This window comes from Equus quagga, chromosome 20 (assembly GCF_021613505.1).
Source record: "Equus quagga isolate Etosha38 chromosome 20, UCLA_HA_Equagga_1.0, whole genome shotgun sequence".
Classification (NCBI taxonomy): Eukaryota; Metazoa; Chordata; class Mammalia; order Perissodactyla; family Equidae; genus Equus; species Equus quagga.
The window spans coordinates 19662829-19680569 of record NC_060286.1 but is presented as its reverse complement, the minus strand read 5'-3'; the positions used below and the strand labels follow the sequence as shown (position 1 = coordinate 19680569).

Genomic DNA, 17741 nt, shown 5'->3' with positions numbered 1-17741 from the left:
AGACTCTCGTGGCATCTCCCCTTGGTCCTGCGACCCCCTCCTCCTTGTTCTTCCTCCTCCAGTTCACGACCACACCACTTTCCAGGGCTTCCCAATTCCCTTCAGGCCTCTGCCCTGCCTCCACTCCTCCAGTGGCCGCCCCTAGCTTGCAGAAGTTCACACTCCTCAGAGGAGCACACAAGGCCTTTGTGATGTCTCTCTGGCCACCTCTCCCACCACTGCCCACTCCCACCTTCACGCCAGGCAGCTGGAACCACCTGCAGCTCCCCACAAGCTTTGTGAATACATCATGCCCTGCGCTTGTCATCCTTCACAATGCGGGACAAGCATCCCCTCCTCCAGGAAGCCTTCCCAGATGCCCTAAGTGTGATTCAGAGGCTTTATTGACACCTCGCCCGTACCCCGTCACAGTGGCTCCTGGCACACTGCATCATGAGTGTTTCTTAACCTTTCAAGTCATCCACTTACCGTGAGTTCCTCCAGCCTGTGGACCGTGTCCTACTCACATTCAAACCCCAGCCTCTGGCTCGACATGTGGCCCACAGAAGGGGCACGAAGGCATGGTTGCCCTGAGCTCTGGGATGCAACTCCTGGATGAGTCCCACCTCCAGAAGGCCTCAACCTGAGGGAAAACACTTGCAGCTTGTTCTGAATGCTGCTGTCTCCTTTGTTTCTTAGGTTTGCCTTGTTCTTTTCTGAGGTGCCTCCCCCACGGGTTTGGAGCCCAGGGCCACATCTCCCGGAGCCCACAGGGCAGGACGGCGGGGAGGGCATTCCTGTGCTGAGCGGGATTCTGGATGCCTTCCCCTCTGGGGTCCCCTCAGTTGAGAGGGTCTCGGGGTCTGTCCTGGAAGGGACTGTGGTCTGGCTGTGTCAAGACCTTGGGGAGAAGGAGCCTCGCTCTCCTTAGAAGGGAACACAGGAGGAGAGCCCCCGCCTGGACACGGAGACGTGGGCTCTGTCCCGGAGGCAGTGCTGGAAATCGCAGTCTCAGTTCCCTGGAAACACGCGGCTGTATCCAGAGAGGCCTCGGATGGTATTCGTTCTTCACTGAAGAAAAGGCCCACATCCGCGGGTCACAGTTTATTTCCTCAGCTCTCCGCACTTGGGTGTGTTCATGGGTGTCCCCCACGTTATTCTTCATACCTTTTTATGTATTTTAAATGCTTCTCAATAAGTAGAAAACAAAGAAAGATGCTGCATAAACTTGAGAAACACCTAAGGAAAAAATATGAGTCAGAGGAAGGAGCTATTAAACAGCTTACTTTTGCATAATGTATAGAAAGCCCGAGGTGTGAGGCTTTCTTTGCAGAGCGAAACAGAGGACCTGTGGTGGCAGGAGGTTTGCTGATTGCCAGGGCCACAGTTAAGGCACATGGGTGACAAAGCAGAGAGGCGCTGACGGGCAGGGTTATGTGATGTGGGAGCCAGAGTGTGAGAGAAAGGACACCCAGAATCCTGTGGTCCAGCCGCTCAGTTTGTGGGGGAAGACACCCCGGCCCGGGGAGCTGTCTTTACCATGATGCATTTATTCACACAGCTGGCCCCTGCAGGCCAAGCACTGTGCTGGGTGTCGGGGAAACAAACACAGCAAAGTCAGTGGTTCTAGCCCTCCCAGAGTCCACACACTGGGGCTGAGACAGACACGTGAGCAAATTGTTGCAGCGAGGCACCATAAATGCGTGGTAGAGGTCCACTCTGCTTCATGGACTGACAAAGTGGGGAGCCCGAGAGGGCCTCTCAGACATGTTTGAATGGGGTCTGGAGGAGGAGGTGAGACTCAGCCAGGCCCTGTGGCCGGTGTTGTGGTTTCAGCAGTGAGGGAAACAGACATGGTCTCTCCCTGCCCTCATGGAGCTTGCAGTCTAGTTGGGAGGACAACTGTCAGTCAAACGCTCCCACAGGCGTAAGTTAAACTGTGATAAGGGCCGTGAGGGTTATTTGTAAGAATTTGTAAAGAAGGCCAGATGAGCTAGATCCTAAGAAAGAGTGGGAACTAACTGGATGAAAGAGAGGGGAAGGGCATCCAGGCAGAGAGAACAGTTGGTGCAAGGACCCTGAGCCAGGAGGGAGCACGCCCCTTCCAGGAGTTGAACCAAGTCATTGTGGCTGGAGCAGAGTGCAGAGGAGTACAAGGCAACAGAGAGAGGCAGCTGCTGCATGGTGCAGGCATACTGAAGGGTTTTGTACTTTATCCTAAGAGCGAAGGGGAGCCACTGAGAGGTTTTAAGCAGGTGAGGGCATAGTCACATTTGTCACCTGGACAGGATACTCTGGCTGCTTCGTGGAGAACTCAGTTGGCATCGGGGGTGAGCATGGGACACCCAGGGGAGAATGGAGTTTTACAACTGAACTCGGGCAGTGCAGATGGGTGGGGATGGGTGGGCAGGGGAGCGGTGGGGGTGTACTGAATGGGATGGAGGACGAGGAGGGACGGAGGGAGGAGTCAGCATGGTGACAGCTTCAACCTGTGAATAGTGCGGAGAGAGAAGCGAAGTTCTGAAGGAAAAGCGCACTCTTGCCTCTGGTTCCTCTCTCTTCCTTTACTTGCCCTCCACCCCTTCCTACAGCTGCCTCAGGCATGGCGAGGTCAAGAGGCCAGAGAAGCTGCTTCCAATTCAGAGTATGAATTCCCACGAAAGTCCAGTGATTGAATTTTACGGAAACTACCCAGTCCTGAATTTCTGCTCTCCTCTTTCCCTTTTGCCATCACACACCCTCCAGGTGCAGGGCAGGACACTGGCTCAGGTCTCTCTAATTCTGTGAATAAATAGAATAATTAGAAAGAAACAAACAAGTGCCAAATGAAACCCGAGTCTTCATGGATTCCCTTCAAGCCTTCCCAAGTCCACAGTGGTGTGAAACCCCCGCGCTGCGTGCCATCAGCTGCCCTGAGCTCTGAGTTGTCCAGGGAGCACTGCCTGGTGTCTCAGCTGGGCAAAGCAAGGGTGCTGGCTGGATCCAGTGTTCTCAATAGTCATTTCTCTTCACTGTTGCATTGATTCCAAGTGACACATATGCAACCCAAACCAGCTTAAGCCAAAGAGAACGTGTTTCGAGAACACTGGGGCTGCTCACAGACGTCAGGGAGGTGGGGACCAGTCCAGTGGCAGAAAGGGCTCTGAGAGTGTGGCTGCAGCCTCGGGAACTGCCAGAACCAGGGACTAGAACCCCTCAGGACTTTTCCCTTCTCTGGTTGTCCTTGTGTCTCAGTCTTTTGGGGCTGCTATAACAAAAACCCCTTATAAACGACAGAAATTTACTGCTCACAGTTCTAGCGGCTGGGAGGCTGACTACCCAGATTCTGGCAGATTCTGTGTCTGGTGAGTCCCCTTCCTGGTTCATAGACGGCGTCTTCTCCCTGAGTCCTCCTGTGGTGGAAGGGGCCAGCGAGCTCTCTGAAGTCTCCTTTATAAGGGCACTGATCCCATTCATGAGGGCTCCGCCCTCAGGACCCCATCACCTCCCAAAGGCCCACCTCCCAACATTAGTATCTCCAGGTTAGATTTTAACATAGAATTTGGGGGGACACAAACTGTCCATCGCACCCTGCGTGTCCACTTTCTTTTTCTCTCTTCCTCAAGACTAATTTTCTCCACACTGGAGTTTTACCTCTTCACAGCTTCAGCTACCTGAGAGAGGCTGCCTGATTTTCTGTCCTAAATACAAACTCCCAGATGCCCATTCCTGGACCCACTGACTGTGACCATGGGGGCAAGGGTGCAGCTGCCATATGGAGGTGGAGGAGGCTCAGTCCCCAGGAAGACAGGGGCAATTAACCAGGCGGATAAGATCGTCCAGTGCCTTCCACGACCATTAGTTCATAGGAATTGAGAATCACATACCTTTAGGAATTAGGTACGATTCAGCGCTCTCACTGCCACTGCCTGGGTTCTTTTCCCTGTCAGGGAACCACAGCACTCATCTGTTGTCATACCATGGCGGCTGTGTTGCTGTGATGTGAAAACTATGCCACCAGTATTTCAAGTACCAGCAGTGTTCCCCACGGTGGACAGCATTCAGCAGAGCTTCCGGACTAACACATACTAGGAGGAAGGACCTGGCCGCCCACTTATGAAAAAGCTGGCCATGGAAACCTTGTGAATAGGAGCGGAACACTGTCTGATAGAGCGTCAGAGGTGAGAGGATGGGGCAAAAATCCCAGGCAGGGTTCCGCTCTGCTGTCCACAGGGTCACTAGGAATCAGAAGCCACTCCATAGCACTAACAACCACCACCTAGTTCCCTACCCTCTTGGTGCTTGGAAGCATCCCTGTTGTCTTAATAAGGACTATCACAGTTGCCGGGGTAACAAGCAGGAGCCTCAGTCAAAGGCTGCCTGTGCCCATTGAATCTCTCGTGCACAGTCGTTTGTGTGGTTCTGGAGACGACTAGAATCCGAAGGCAGCTCTGTATCTTCACAGTCGGTATTTCCTGCTGGGACAGATTGCTGTGCGACAGCTTACCTTTCTGGTCTTCTCCGCCTTATTCTCATTCCTTAACAAGCTTCTTCATCCCCGGTGCTCCCGAGAGCTCTTTTATCTCCCCAACAGGGGAGCACATTTCTGGCTTTCTGGCTGCAGAGTCCGCACTGACACTCCTTGCTTTATAGCAGGGGCACTCAGACCAGCAATACCTGAGATGATTTCAGATGCTATGAGAGCCACCCAGGGATCCCTGCCCAGCTGAGGCCAACACACTCACTGTGCAGTCCCAGGAGGACAGCCTGGCCCTTCTGGGGATGGGGCACACACCCAGCACTGCCCTTCCCTCCAAGTCACTTCCAGGTCACCCCGCTGTTATCCCTCCTCAACAGCCCCCCCTCCCCCAAATCTCAGCTTTCCCCTCTGCATCCCCCCAGCCTTCCTCCCCCTGACTCTTTGGGGTCCTCCCGCCTTGTGCCCAGTTCCTCAGCACCCCCTTCCTACGTGTCCTCTCCCACACGCCCTCCTCAGGCCCTCCACTTAGCCTCCGCACTCTGTCCTGCCCGTTCAACCTCACCCAAACCCTGACACTGATGGCACCTCAGGGTCAGCACCCGCTCCCTCTCCCTCGGCTTCCCGTTGCACAGCCCTAGTTCTCTGTGCTTCTCTTCCAAGGCACTTACCACAGTCGTCATTCATTAGTCAGTATGGTTAGTTCTCTGGTGTCTGTTTCCTCCACTAGACTGTAGGCTCCCGGCAGCCAGGGATGGGTCCTCCTTGTCCACTCCCCCATCCTGAGTCCCTAGCGGTGTGTCTGACCCAGGTGGCTGCTCAGTACATTTGTGTTGAATGGATGAATCAATAAAGAAGGGACAGTAGAGCAGGTGCCAGAGATGCTGCAGGGGAGGGAAGCTGGTTCTGAAAGGAGAGATGCAAACAGGAACAGAGCGTGTCTGAACTTAGAAACCAAAGGGTTCACAGGCACCTAGTGTGGAAAGCATTAGGATCCTGTCCTCGACTTGTGGACACACCCAGCCTTGCAGACACACCCACAGATGTGCATGCACACACGCACACATATACACACACTGCAGTAAGAGCACATGCCCACAGATTTGCACGCAGACATACACACATATACACATGCATGGCAGTAACAGCAGTACCTCCCAATATGAAGCATAAAGATAGGTTGGTAACATGAAATCTCTACCTCAGGATACATCCTGAAGTTGGAGGAGGAACAGGGGCTAATATTTTGGCCAGAATTTGATCTTGAGGCAAACGGCTCAATCAACTCAGTCGATTTGCAACTCAGCTCAACTGAAAGCAGGATCAATAGTGAGAGAAATCATAACATGATCAGTTTGGTTTCAATGCCTCTAGCTCCCATCCAAGTCCTCTCCCATCCCCCTCCTCCAATCTCGAGCGTTTTTATGCCTTCTCTAAACTCCTTGGAATCAAAAGAAGACCTTCCGAGAAGGAGCAGACAAAAATTCTGTCTATAGTGTAAATGGCTGATAGGACAAAGTATTGCTCTTTCCAGGAACACTTGCACTTTGTAATAAACACCTTAAGCCACAGCAACAACGTTTGGGGTCCTTGTGCCCTCGTGATTGTATTCTGCAGATAGCCACCTGTCTCACAAAGGTTGTCCCAACCTTCCATTCACTGGAAGGCACTTGACATGGCTGTTTTAGCACAAGACTCTTTTGCCAAAGGGACCTTTTCATGTATCATTTTGAAAAACCATTAGGCTTCAAACCATTAAAAAATTATCAAGTGATGTAGCTAACATACATCTTCATTGCATCCCGTCCTCATCCCCACTCCTTCCTTCTCACCACTGATGACACTGTATCAGAGCTGCCAGATCACAACTGTCCTTGAGTCAAACGTTCTGCTTCATGTCGAGTGGGTCTCCTTCTTGCAAGTAGGACGCCCTCCCACCTCACTAAATTGTGACAACTCATGAGAACTTTTTTTTTTTGTGAGGACGATTGGCCCTGAGCTATCATCCGTTGCCAATTTTCCTCTTTTTGCTTGAGGAAGATTGTCACTGAGCTAACATCTGTGCCACTCTTCCTCTATTTTATGTGTGATGCCACCTCAGTGTGGCTTGATGAGTGGTGCTAGGTCCGCTCCCTGGATCTGAACCTGTGAACCTGGGGCCGCCGAAGTGGAGCGCACAAACTTAACCACTGCTCCGCCAGCCAGCCCCTCATCAGAACTTCTGACTCCAGTTCACTACCACACGCCCTGGACCACACTCTCTGCCAGCAGCTGTGCTTCTTGAGTACTGGGTGCTTGCTGTGTTGACCGAGGACAGGTTTTTACCTTGGGGGTCTACAAATGGGTTTCAGGAGTCTACGAACCCCCGAAATGATATAACCTAAATTTGATGAGTACATATATACTTTGTAAAGGGCAGGGGGAGTCTAGAGTTTTCATCAGATCTTCAGAGCAGTGTGATGACCACCAAATGTAGGAAACGACTGGTTTACATGAGTAATCCAGATATTTCAGGTAAAACCCATCTATTCTGGAGCATGCCGCTTAGCATCTGCCCTCACCAGAGACACTGTTAGGGGCAGAGCTGACTGTTCAGTGATGTTTGTTTTGTTACTGTGGGCAACCAGTTTATGTAGCCCCGAATCGAAAGTGGGTTTCCTGACACAAATGACGCACTTTGGAGGCAAGCTTTGACGACTAAACAGAGAAGTTACTGAATTACTTTGGGGCCGAGTGAAGCACAGGTTTGGTGAGAATGTCCTGCCTTCTGGAAGGTGACCCTTTATCCTCTCTCCATGTGCAACCAGATTCCAAGAACCAGGTCTAAAAGGAGAATGCGGCTTCTGCCTTCCACGTTTCAGGCGACCCTGGGCTTGGGAGAAGACCCAGAAAGAGCAGGGAGGCGCAGGAAGCGGGACTCCCCTCTGCTTCTCTGCCCAGCTGTTCTGTCCTGTTCCGGCTGAGACTGAAGTCCGTCGGCAGCCACATGTTTCAGATTGAGCTAACTCCTCGCTGCCCTTAAAGGTCAGGAGAGCCACCGTGCTGACACAGGCCTTTCTCCCCCTGGCAGTCTGCCCCACGGCGACTCTTGAGTCATCACATCTGGATGACTAGGCTGACAAAAACGAGGTTTCGTGGGGTGAGTCGAACCGGCGGAAGTGGGGTGGCAGGGCAGAGTGATGAAGCAGAACCCTGCCCTTGGAGTCTGAGGATCTGGGTTCGAGTCCCTGCTCTGAGAACTCGGGCAGGCCACGATGAGCTCTTTGGGTCTCGGATGAAATTAGATAATGCAAGACAAGCTGCTTAACACGGCACAGGGCGCCAGTCTGTGCTCCGTGGAAGGGATCGTGCAGGACCCCCACTGAGGCAGAGGCTGGCCCAGGCCGGGACGTGCTCATCCCTGACCCTCACAGTGGAGTGTCTTCACAGGTTGTCTGTGGAGACCGGGGGTCCCCAGGCCTGTGGAGATTTGCGTCCCTGGTCATTTACTCAACAACTGTTTCTTCAGAGCCGCGCGCTGGGAGACAGTGAGGAGGCCTGAGGAGGCACCTGCTCACTCTAGAGCTCAGGTCTCTGCACCCAGGCGGCCTCCGCCAAAACGCCCAGTGGTTGGCTGCCAGAGGGAGCGCTCAGCCCTGCGGGCCTCTCAAGCCGGGGGCGGGGTTGGAGCCTGGAGGGGGAGGAAGGAGGGGAAGGTTTGGGTCACAGTTCTCTGTCTTGTCCCTAGGTGGCAGCACCAACTCAAGACTGCTGCCCCGCCGTCCTGGCTGTTAGCTGGGACTCAGAAATTCCCCCAGGGCGCTCAACCGTCATCCATAGCTCCAGCTTTGGAGGTAACGAAGGTGAGTTTGAGCCCCATCTCTGCACTCCACTGTGTGACTTTGGGCAAACCATGTAACCTCTTGAGTCTGTTCCTTTATCTGCAAAATGGGGAAAGGAATGGTTCCTAAAATAATCCAGTGAACAATGAGGCAAATGTTTGATAAGTGGCAGCCGCTCTCCCCTCTGCCCCAGCAAGAAGGGCAGCACAGCCTGCTCTTTTGCTTTTCTTAAAGATTGGCACCTGAGCTAACATCTGTTGCCAATCTTCTTTTTTTCTTTTCTTTTCTTTGTCCCGGAAGCCCCCCCACTACATAGTTCTGGTTGTGCTATGTGGGATGCAGGCTCAGCATGGCCTTATGAGTGGTGCCATGTCCGCTCCCAGGATCCAAACCAGTGAAGCCCTCAGCCACCGAGGCGGAGCTCACGAACTTAACCACTGGGCCATGGGGCTGCGGGCCACCCCTCCCCCGCCCTCTCCCCCTCTTACACTTGCATGCATCTCCCTATTCTGCACCTTTTTTCCTCTTTCAAGACAGCCCCCATGGGGAGTGTGAACGCAGGGGGAAGGTCCGCAGTCTGATTTTTCTAGAAGAGATCCACTTTCCCCCTTCCTTGCCTCCTTCTACCCCTTCTCTAACTCTTCACTTCTTTCTCTATCCGGGGATTTTTATTTGCCAATGTGTGTTAACCACCTGCTCTGTGCGGAGCCCTTGTCTAGGCAGGGACAGGTGGGGAGCGAAGGCTGGGGAGAGCAGGGTCACGCCCACTGTAGAGCGCCCCTCCCTCAGAGGCGCTCCCATCCTATAGGCGTGGAGCTGTTCCCCACGCGTGGGTGCCTAGTGCAGCCGGTTGTTACAAGACTGAAGTATTTACGTTCTGGCTAGCCGGTAGCCCCGCCCTAGCGCCCTCCATGTTTCAGTGCTGGGCCTGCCTTACCCCTGCTCCAGCTCCCCCGCACATTCTGATTGGCCGGCGCTGGCCCAGACTTTCAAATATTGCCCCTGGGCAGGTTGGCTGGTCTTTGCAGGAAGGAAGGAAAGGGGATGAAGAGTGCAGCCTGGAGGCTGAGTTGCAAATTCCCAGGGGTGGTTTTCAAATTAGAACCTGGAGTTCTTGCCAGAAGCAGTAAAGGGTCTTACCCGGGTCGGGTCGCCAGAGGCTGGTGCAGGGCTGGCTGAAGTCCCGGTTTCTCTGGAGCACAGGGCACCCAGGAACCCTCTCAGAAAGCAGCCTGCTCTTGATGGCCTCTGAGAATTAGGATCCAGTGCCCGCCCCACTTCCTGGGTAACCCAGGTGTGACTAATGCTTCATTCCTGAGTGCTGGGTTTCTTAATAGAAGCTCACTCTGGCTGACTTAAGGAGGAAGGGAATTTGTTGGAAGGATATTGTGTGGCTCCCAGAATCCAAAGGAAGGCTGGAAACAAGGCTCAGAATAAGACAGGCCCAGGGCAGTGCTCCACCACAGGAGTTCTCTGCTCAGGCCTTTGCAGCTGGAGTGGGGGGCTCCCACTGTCTTTTGGCTCTTTCCTTTGCTCTGCTCAAGAGTGAAATTCCAGGAAAGAGTCTGGCCCAAACTGGGTCACATGATTGCACCTTCTCCCAATATGGCCAGGCACCTGACTGACAGCCCTACATGTGGGAAAGAGGCAATTCCTTTTTTTTTTCCCCTCCCCAAAGCCCCAGTACATAGTTGTATATTGTAGTCGTAAGTGCTTCTAGTTCTCCTGTGTGAGCCACCACCATAGCGTGGCTACTGACAGACAGGTGGTGTGGTTCCCCAACCAGGAACCAAACCCTGGCTGCTGAAGCAATGAAAGCACCAAACTTTAACCACTAGGCCATCAGGACTGGCTCAAGAGGCAGTTCTTGAAAAGGAAAGTAGGGTGTTTTACCAAAAGAAGGAGGAATGGATTCTGGGTGGCAAAAAATGACCCCTCCCATCACCTGCATCCCAGTTCTAGGTCACAGTTCATGACACCCTGTCTTCGATCCCCAGGGGTTAGACCCAGACAGAAGTAGATGCCTATCCTAGTGGTACCAGAAACTTCCTAGAGGCCACCAGGCCAACCCAGTCAGCCTTGCTTGCTCAGGATTTGGGGCTCCTACAGCCTTGTTCCTCCTACCCCCTGGAGATAAACAATGGGACACAAACATGTGAGGGAGCCGTGGGTAAATTTAACCTGAAGTAGACAAGCCTTGAGAATGTAAGAGGTCCTTTTTTCCTTCACTCGTTTATCAAACCAGCAAATCTTAGGTGCCTGCTGTATCCCTGTGCTACTAGGGGTACAGAAGTATCCAAGACAGAGATGGTCTCTACCTTTTCTCGTGGGTTAGTGAATGGCCTATTTAGAGAGTCATGTGACTGTCCACCATTAGTCACCACTGGTGGCTTTGTCATGATATGAGTGAATGTCCTGTTTTTATCATCTTCATCTGTCCTGTCTGGGTCAGAGGATGGGTTTACGGAGTGTCTGTGTGTGTGTGTGTGTGTGTGTGTGTGTAGGCAGGGGCATGGAGAGCCAGTTGGGCAGGCAGACAGGCCACCTTCCATTGTACATTATCATGGAAGCAGGACTTGGAGGAATAGAGCAGAGGCTGATGAGGGCAGACAGAGGTGAATGTCCTTTTACGAGCCCTGTTCGGGACTCCAGCCTGCTTCTGCTTTGATCCTGGTCCTTGCCTCTGTCTGACTGGTGACATCTAGATTTACAAGACTAAAAGCTAGATGACAGTGTGACTCAGGAGACACAGCTCACCACCTTAGCCTCCTCGGCCCCACGTGGGGTTCCTGTCCGCAATCTCTACCGTCTTCACAGGAATGAGTCCCTCCCTCCATTCCTGCTCTTTAAAGATCTGATTGAGACTTGCCGTCTGTATGTAGGTCAAATGTTTGTGTTGTTACTTGTATTCATTGTCAGAATAAGAATTTTCCTGGATTATACATTCCTAGAAGGCAGGCGCTGTGCTTCATTCATTCATTTATTCTTTCATTCATTCAATCAACAAATATTTATTGAGTTCCTACTGTGTGACAGGCTCTTTGCTACTGGGCAGAGAGCTGAGAATACAAAGGTGAGCCAAAGCTTTGCAAGGTTCTGCCATCATAGAACCTTATCGTCTAGGAATAGACAAACGTTAACCAAATAACCACACAGATACGTGTGAAATTTCAGTCTATTAGTGACTATGAAGGAAGGGTATGTGTTGCTATGAAACCGTGTGATAGTGGGCATCTGATCTCATCTGAGAATTGGGTGAAACTTCCCTAAACTGATGTTTGAAGAAAAGGTAGGAGTTAACCAGATGGAGGGGGAGTACGGGGTAAAGAGCGTTAGTTGAGACTGAACAGCATGAGTGAGATTCTGAAGCAGGAGGGAGTGTAGTGAACTGGAGAAAGGCACAGGGCCAGTGAGAGGAAATGAGGGTGTGTGAGATGAGCCGAGGGCAGAGGATATAAGGCCTTGGGGGCCCCATCAAGGATTTGGGTCTTCAGCTTAACAGTCACCTTGAGTAGCTCTTAAACCCCAGTCACGTCATGTGCCGGCAGGCGGTTGATAAGCATTTGAGGTGAATGATGCTGACTTCACTTAGAGAAGAGGTGCTCATGGGGACGGGGCGGGACATGGTGCTGCTGTGACTCAGCCTAATTTCACTGCTCCAATGGCACCCCTGTGAAGAGCGCATCTCCAGGAATGGGGACCTATGTCTGTGACTGCACGTTGCAAGATGGTTTGGAAAATTCAGTGTCTATCTTAAAATGCCGCGAGATGAGGAAATGAGATATGATGCTTTTCACTTTTCAGACCTGGATGTTCTCTAGAGAAAATAAAAAGGGGAAATTTCAGGGATGCTTCTGGGCTTTCAAATTTTAGTTTTATACCCTATATTTGCTAGGCTTTAACAATCTAAATGTATGTATTTTTAAACAAAAGAAGAATGTAACTGCTCTTGGTTTTGGCCAACATCTCGCTTTTGCCTCCTTCCTGTTTGTCTTCTGTGCACATCAGAAAGCAACAACATGGAAAACAAAACAAATATTTACATACTGTCCATTAACGAGAATGATGTTTCCTAAACAACTGGAGTTTTTAGCTCAAGCTTGTTTAAATCGATTCACTTTTTTATGAAAGTAAATTTATTTGTAAAGGATCCTGTATATCATTACAATAAATGGAAAACTACTAGACTTATTAGAATAAATATATACTGGTTAAAGTAAGTAAGTTTTAACCAAGTATCACCTAAAACCATCCCACATTCCAGGCAGGCACTGTGGTGACTGAGTTGGATTTTGAAAAACGGGAAGAATTTCAAAAAAACTAATGTGGCGTGATAAAGTTATGCATCTCATACCACTTAGATCAGAATCACCAGGATCCTTATTAAAAATGAAGATTCCTGGGCCCCCTCTAAAGAACCACTGAGAAGATGACACGATTCTAGGCAGAGGAAAGAGACATGAGCTAAGGCGTAGCATACGGAAAGTGCAAACTGTGCTCAAGGGCCTGAGTTTTTCAGCCTGGCCAGTACCAGGGTTTGTTTCCATGAGTGGAGGGATGGACAGGGGGCCAGGGCAGGGGAGTGGGCTAAGGGCTAGTGCTCTGGAAGCACTAGGGCTGGCTGCATGGTTTCTCACCCTCTGCCCTGCTGACACTGGGGCTGGAGAACTCTCTGCCATGGAGTCTGTCCTGTGCATTGCAGGATGTTAGCAGCATCCCTGGCTTCTATTCACTAGATACCAGCAGCACCTGTCTCCCAAGTTGTAACAACCAAAAATGTCTCCAGACATTGTCAATTGTCCCTTGAGGGACACCATCACCCCCAGTTGAGAACCACCGAGTTGGGGCAATGGTTTAAATTCCTTGTTTGGTTGTTTGTTCTCTTGGCTCCTGCGTTAGAGAGAATTTGGTAAACAGCCCATAATAGTGCTACTCATAGTGTCTTAACCAAATAAACTCTTTCCTACTTTCACTTAAACAAAACCCAGAGGCAGGCCTTCCGGAACATGTATCATCACATTTCTGTGTTGTTACCAGGGACCCAGAATCTCTTTTCCTCCTTCATACACGTGGTTGTCCCATGGTCCTAAAATGGTTGCCTACCTCCTACATTGCATCTGCCTTCTAGACAGAAAGGAGGAGAAAGTGCCAACTGAGATGGCTCCACCTTTTAAAGAGCTTTCTTATAAGCTCTACCCAGTAATTTCTGCTTATATGTCATTGGCCTGTGTCACATGGCTATCCCTAGCTGCAAGGGAGTCTGGGAAATGTAATCTTTTAGATGGGCACATTGCCATCCTAGACAAAATGAGGGTTCTGTAGAGAAGGAAAAGGGGAGAACGGCTTTGAGAAGTCAATTGTCAGTCTCTGCCACTGCTTCTAACCTTGGTTTCTAGGTTCAGTGACAAGCTCAGCAGTCTCTTACCAGGAATCTTCCAGAAGGAGCCAGACAAACCTCCTCAGCAGCCACGGAATGTGTCTGTGCAAATTTTCCTAGTGAATTCCTCCAAGAAGGGGCTCCTGATCTCTGTCTGCTGGTAGATTCTTTACACCACGATCAAGTTTTGAGTCTATCTTCCTGGAAGTGGATTAAGTCAGATCACACATCAAGCAGTTGCCAAACAAGATTTTAGGAGGAATACATCTCTGTTCCCTTCTCGCCCCATATGCCATTCCCCAGGTACCCACACAAGGCCAGCACAGTAGCTGGTCATCCATATGGCAGGACATACATTAACAGTCTCCTCTCCGTACTTGCTACTCAGCCTGAAATGCCTCCCTTAGCCACCATTCCTTTGGTCAGGCAACACTCTCCCCAGGTGCCTCTTAAAATGCCAGTCCCCTCTGCCAGAGATGAAAGATTATGAAGTCTTTACCACCTTAGTGCTGGTCTCAGTTCTCTAGCCGTTTTCCCCCGTTGCAATTCCTGAGCAGCTCTGGGGCCCTGAAACCTGTAAGGGAGAAGGAGGCCGGGGCAGCAGAGAGCGACGGCCTGTTTGTCCCGAAAAGCAGTGGGGTGCCCAGCTGGCTCAGCGCCTTCACTGTGAAGCCGCAGCCACAACTGGGACGTTGGCTGGAGGTATTAATAAACACTGCTGGTAAGTTTGGGTCCAGCAGATGGCAACCCTGTGACCTTCAAGTTGACTTTGCCACCCGTCTCTCCCCACCCACACTTTTCGACCTGCAGACTGAAAATCTGGCCTTCCTGTAATTTGCTGTGACACTGTCTCAGGGAATAACACTGCTAGTAAGAGATCAACACCGAGGACGGCAGGTGGGAAAACGGAGATTCCCCAGGACCCCTCGAGTCAAAGTGACAGATGACGATGACACTGTCCTGCACCCCTTCCTTGGTGCACAGAACCTTCCCCTGGCCTGGGCTCTCCAGGGAGACCTCGGTGACCTAGGTCAGAGTTACAGACTGGCAGACCTCTGCAGTGCCACCCTCAGACCCAGGCAAAAGAGGACCGAGCTCTGTACTCCCCACATTACAGGGACCAGCACTGGCCCTCGTCCTGCTACATCCCTTCCCATGGGGCAAGGAGTCCTTAGGACGCAGGGGACATGCCTACCCACAGCCCTCTGTCCCATGTTAGACCATGCCTCACATACCCAGGACACCAGGATCATGCCTGTGTGGCCCTGAGCTGGCTTCCAGGAAGCGTAGCCCTCTGCCCCAGATATGTCTTCTCCAGGGTGGACCAGACAACCGGTACGTGCACCCCTAGGCCCGAGGGGAGGCCAAGGGATGGCTGTCTGTGTGGGATGGACCCCTGGCTTGCAGGTGGTGTGTCCACCAACATGACGCGAGGCTGCTGAGACAGAGCTAGGGTAGTGACAAGACAAGGACAGGCTGCAGCCTGAGGGCTGTTTCTCTCTGTACCGCCCTGTGCTAATGCCAAGTTCCGAGCGTCTAAGGATTCTCAATCCAAACCTTGCCTTCCAGGTTGTTATGAAGATGTATTTGTCAAGGTAGGAGAAAAGAACATTTTTTGTTTAACGTATTTTATTTTGTTGTTAGTGCTGTTGAGTTGATCCCACTCCTAGCGACCCGTGGACAGCAGAGCGGAACCCTGCCCGGTCTTTCTGCGCCATCCTCTCACCTTCGTGTGCTCTAGCAGACAATGCTCTGATGCTGTTCTCAGGGTTTTCATGGCCAGTTTTTTCAGAAGTGGGTGGCCAGGTCCTTCTTCCTAGTCTGCCTTAGTCTGGAAGCTCCACTGAAACCTGTCCACCATGGGTGACGCTGCTGGTATTTGAAATACCAGTGGCATAGCTTTCAGCATCACAGCAACATGCAGCCGCCATAGTATGACAACTGACAGACGAGTGGTGGTTCCCTGACCAGGAAATGAACCCAGGCCGTGGCAGCGAGAGCACCAAATCTTAACCACTACACCACCAGGGCTGGCTAAGGTATTTTATAAGCTTGATTTATAATGTGTAAATATTTAGACTTATGGTATGTGTCCTCTGTTGGTACTCCTGCCCCTGGCCTTGCAAATGTTAGGGGCAAACCTGCTCCACTTAGTTTGTTCGATATGCAGAGTGTTTTAAAAATAAGGACATTTCTTATAGAAATTCTGATTTGGGCTTTTCTTGACAAATTGGAAGGTATGGCAACGTGGGATAGAACCAAGGGGCAGCTGCCTGCTTTAGGCAGGTAAGCACTCACTCCTCAGTTTGCCACTCTCCCCACCACTCCCCATTGTTCTACATCCAGTGAGCTTCATGTATTTACAGTGCCTGCCTGGGCCCTGGAGGTATTGGAGTGTGGGTCAATGGCCCACCAGCCTGAGGGAGCCATGTCTGTCATGGGTAGGAGGCTGGGACAGAGCCTGGTTGGTGGGAATCCACGGTCAAAGCTCTGGAAGTTCAAATCTCTTCGTGGCTGCCCTCCAATTTCCCGGTGTGGCGAGAGTCAGTGCTGGCACTCGTCTGAGGCTCAGCCTCCTGCTGCCTCCACCGGCCTGATCAGAAAGGAGAAGTGGAACTGGCCGGGGTCATTAGAAAGTGCAGAATGAAAGAGGAAGAGAAGTCCTTGCCGAGAGATGCGACAGCGCACGTGAGCTCCGCATTTCTAGTTCTCGCCCTGAATGCCATTCAGAAGATGTCCAGCACAGGTCATGTGCCTTCTGCGGGGGTTTCTGGGGGGAAATCACAGAGCTAGAGCAGGGGTGGGGAGAAAAATCTCTGATTGGAAAGAAGCCTGCCCCAGCCTCCCAGGAGAGGCCAGGCCGTGGCAGAGGTGGCTGTAAAGCAAGCAGGGCCTAACGTTCTGCTTCCCAAGACTGAGAAAGAAAAGCCAGTTCTATTCAATGCATGCAACATCTGAAACGTTGATTGTCTTCTTTGCTCTGGGACAAGGCCACCCAGAGCCTTAGCTACCAGAGACCAGGTGCTGAGGGAAACTGATGAGGGAGCGCCTCCTTGCTGCAGTCCCTCGTCACACAGCCTGGTCTACACTGAGTCCACGCACCGGCCGAGGAGCCCCATTCACCCAGTTCTCTCGGGAGACCAAAGGTGAAATGCTGCGTTCTGCACTGGAAGCGATGCTGACACTCGGGGAAGGTCTTCTGGGCTGCCTCCAACAGGCTCTGAGCCCAGTTCCCACACTCTGGGCATCCACATGCACTGGCTTCAAGAGTGAGGGGCGTGGCGGCGGCCGTGTGCCATCAGAAGCCCTTGGGTTGGACTCTTCCCACAGATAGGTCTCTAGGAGGCCAGGTGACCACACGCTAGGACCCAGCTTTCCCAGACTCTGCAGGGTTTAGTAATCATGCTAACCCGACTGGCATGACCCCAGCGGAGTGGGAGAGACTTGGGTGGGGAGCACCAGAATTAGACCTTGCCTCAACTAAGCATGGCTGGCAGCCACAGCTGGAGGAGGTGCTGGCACCGGGGAACAGGCCTGCGCCTCTCTTTCCCCTGTGGTCACCACATCCCAAGATGGCTGCCAGCTGGGGGCCAGTGGGCAGTGGTAGTCCCTCCGAAGGACCAACAGATGAGACTGAGGGTGGCTGCCGAAAGAGCTAAATCAGATGTCTGTCACTTTTGTCCCCAGCTGGCTCAGCAGGGGCTGTGTGTGTGGGCAGGACCTGCCGTTGCTCTTGGGCGGTGGTGTGGCTGTGCGTGCAGGTCAGTAGGCACTCGGCCTGGGGATCTCTGATGAACAGGTGGACATCGGAGCGGGGGAACCAGAACATGCTGGTTTCAGGCTCTGCCCAAACTGGTGAACTTGAAGCCCTGAAGACAACTCTGTGCCACCTGAGCCACTGCTGCCCTCCAGCTGTGCCCAGGATGGCAGCCTGCAGAGCCTCATGGAGACAGGCAACCTTTATCACAGCTTCCCGAGGGGAGGTGGCGTCCTCAGTCGGACATGGAGACGCTTTGGCTGGAAAGTCCCCGTGTCCCGAAGGCTCGTGCTGCCCCATGAGAGCACGAGGAAAGCACTGCCTTACCTGTGTGGTGTCACCCCTGTATTC

The 17741-nt window shown here is 52.0% G+C and overlaps 2 long non-coding RNA genes across 2 annotated transcripts in view; one reads left to right on the top strand and one right to left on the bottom strand.

Moving 5' to 3' along the window:
- Positions 1–3287: 3287 nt before the first annotated feature.
- LOC124230820 (uncharacterized) lies at positions 3288–9492 on the bottom strand. The gene is made up of 5 exons (XR_006886293.1): positions 9397–9492; positions 5637–5746; positions 5107–5341; positions 4466–4635; positions 3288–3371 (listed from the first exon to the last, which is right to left on the bottom strand). It is a non-coding gene; the product is annotated as an uncharacterized LOC124230820 (long non-coding RNA).
- Positions 7133–17741, top strand: part of LOC124230821 (uncharacterized) — an 80282-nt gene continuing 69673 nt past the window's right edge. Inside the window, exons 1-2 of the long non-coding RNA XR_006886294.1 lie at positions 7133–7574; positions 8163–8277. This is a non-coding gene — a long non-coding RNA (uncharacterized LOC124230821). The remainder of the gene's footprint in view (positions 7575–8162; positions 8278–17741) is intronic.